The sequence below is a fragment of the Leptodactylus fuscus genome, unplaced genomic scaffold, assembly GCF_031893055.1.
Source record: "Leptodactylus fuscus isolate aLepFus1 unplaced genomic scaffold, aLepFus1.hap2 HAP2_SCAFFOLD_1193, whole genome shotgun sequence".
NCBI lineage: Eukaryota > Metazoa > Chordata > Amphibia > Anura > Leptodactylidae > Leptodactylus > Leptodactylus fuscus.
Genome location: NW_027440026.1, coordinates 17,501 through 20,336, shown reverse-complemented (window position 1 = coordinate 20,336; position 2,836 = coordinate 17,501).

Here is a 2,836-nt window from a genome sequence, read left to right as displayed (position 1 = left end):
CCAGCTCGTCCACAAGGCGGCGCCACTTCCAGGCGACCCAGGGGGCTAAGCCTGAGGCGGCAGGCCGGCCCAGGGTTCCAGGAGAGAGGGAGAGATTGTCCCAGGCGGCTGGGAAAGCCAGGCCGACCCAGGGCTACCCGAGCCTGGGTAAAGCCAGAGGCTAAGTCCCTAGCAGGTGGCAGGCTGCATTCTGCTAAGTGTCTACCAGAGGGCGACACTTCCAGGAGACCCAGGGGGCTAAGCCTGAGGCGGCAGGCTGGCCCAGGGTTCCAGGAGAGAGGGAGAGACCGTCCCAGGCGGCTGGGAGAGCCAGGCCTACCCAGGGCTACCCGAGCCTGGGTACATGCCGGAGGCTAAGTCCCTAGCAGGTGGAAGGCTGCAATTTGCTATGGAAAGCTGCAATTTGCTAAAAATCCACCGGATGGCAACGGAGAGCGGCTCTCCCCGGCTCGTCCACAAGGCGGCGCCACTTCCAGGCGACCCAGGGGGCTAAGCCTGAGGCGGCAGGCCGGCCCAGGGTTCCAGGAGAGAGGGAGAGATTGTCCCAGGCGGCTGGGAAAGCCAGGCCGACCCAGGGCTACCCGAGCCTGGGTAAAGCCAGAGGCTAAGTCCCTAGCAGGTGGCAGGCTGCATTCTGCTAAGTGTCTACCAAGAGGGCACCACTTCCAGGCGACCCAGGGGGCTAAGCCTGAGGCGGCAGGCTGGCCCAGGGTTCCAGGAGAGAGGGAGAGATTGTCCCAGGCGGCTGGGAAAGCCAGGCCTACCCAGGGCTACCCGAGCCTGGGTACATGCCGGAGGCTAAGTCCCTAGCAGGTGGAAGGCTGCAATTTGCTATGGAAAGCTGCAATTTGCTAAAAATCCACCGGATGGCAACGGAGAGCGGCTCTCCCCGGCTCGTCCACAAGGCGGCGCCACTTCCAGGCGACCCAGGGGGCTAAGCCTGAGGCGGCAGGCCGGCCCAGGGTTCCAGGACAGAGGGAGAGATCGTCCCAGGCGGCTGGGAAAAGCCAGGCCGACCCAGGGCTGCCGGAGCCTGGGTAATGCCAGAGGCCGAGTCCCTAGCAGGTGGCAGGCTGCTAGCGTCTACCAGAGGGCGAGATCCCGCCTCCCCGAGCGGCCGGGGAGAGAGGATTTGCAGGAGCTGACAGGCGCGCAGAAGGGAAATCCGGAGAGATGATTGGCAGCCGGCGGAGGCAGCCGCCAGGCGGACCGGAAGGAGAACTGCGGCCGCTGGGAGCGGAAGGGAAATCCCCCGGGCGTCCGGGGAGACTAGCGGCCGCGGCAGGCGCGGCGACCCGGCGCCGGTGCCGCCATCCCGGGCGAGGCGACGGGCGCCTCCCCGCCGGCGCAGTTGGCACTTCCGTCGACACTTTGCCAAATTTTCAACTTTCAAAATTCCTCCGGCGGCCGTTTTTCACACCGGGGAGCGGCGTCCTCACGCCGGCGGCGGCGCACCTCGGCCGGCAAAAAGGGGTACCTCCTCGAGTCGGTGTCGGGGGTCCCGCCGTGGAACCGGGCGTCGGACGGCCCCGGAGGAGGCCTCGGAGCGGAAAAGGCACTACCGGAATGAGGTTGAATTTGACGGCCGGATCCGGGCCGGAGTTCCACAAAGTCGGACACTTTGAGTGGTTGGTCTTCATGTAATGGGACAGGTGACACTCTCTCTGTGACCTACTTTTGAACACCCCCGTCAAGAACCGTGTCCGAGACAGCGAGTCCTGTCAATTAGCTTACCAAAAGTCAGAGTACCAGGGGATCGGACACCCGACTCTGACAAAGTCCCAGTGAACTCTGCTCACAGGCCGCCGACGGCGGATCCCCGCGGGGGGGAGGCAGAGCGAGGGCACCGCCCCCCCGGGTTGCGTGACAAGCCTCTTCAGGTCGCGTGGCAAGCCGCAGTTTTCAGGCGGGCGCCTCCCGCCGAGCCGATCGGCACTTAGACGCTTTGGGGGAAAAAAAGGTCAAACGCACAAAAAAAACCCCCCATAAAACACGGACCATAAGAGATCCCCCGGGCGGCCGGGGAGAGATGATTGGCAGGAGCTGACAGGCGCGCAGAAGGGAAATCCCCCGAGCGGCCGCTGGCAGGCACGGCGACCCGGCGCCGGTGCCGCCATCCCGGGCGAGGCGACGGGCGCCCCCCGCTGAGCCGATCGGCTCTTAGACACTTTGGGGAAAAAAAAGACAAACTTTGAAATAAAACCCCACGAAACACGGACCTTAACGAGATCCCCCGGGCGGCCGGGGAGAGATGATTGGCAGGAGCTGCCAGGCGCGCAGAAGGGAAATCCCCCTTGGCGGCCGGGGAGAGATGATTGGCAGGAGCTGACAGGCGCGCAGAAGGGAAATCCCCCGGGCGGCCGGGGAGAGATGATTGGCAGCCGGCGGAGGCAGCCGCCAGGCGGACCAGAAGGAGAACTGCGGCCGCTGGGAGCGGAAGGGAAATCCCCCGGGCGTCCGGGGAGACTAGCGGCCGCTGGCAGGCGCGGCGACCCGGCGCCGGTGCCGCCATCCCGGGCGAGGCGACGGGCGCCTCCCCGCCGGCGCGGTTGGCACTTCCGTCGACACTTTGCCAAATTTTCAACTTTCAAAATTCCTCCGGCGGCCGTTTTTCACACCGGGGAGCGGCGTCCTCACGCCGGCGGCGGCGCACCTCGGCCGGCAAAAAGGGGTACCACCTCGAGTCGGTGTCGGGGGTCCCGCCGTGGAACCGGGCGTCGGACGGCCCCGGAGGAGGCCTCGGAGGAAAAGGCACTACCGGAATGAGGTTGAATTTGACGGCCGGATCCGGGCCGGAGTTCCACAAAGTCGGACACTTTGAGTAGTTGGTCTTCAT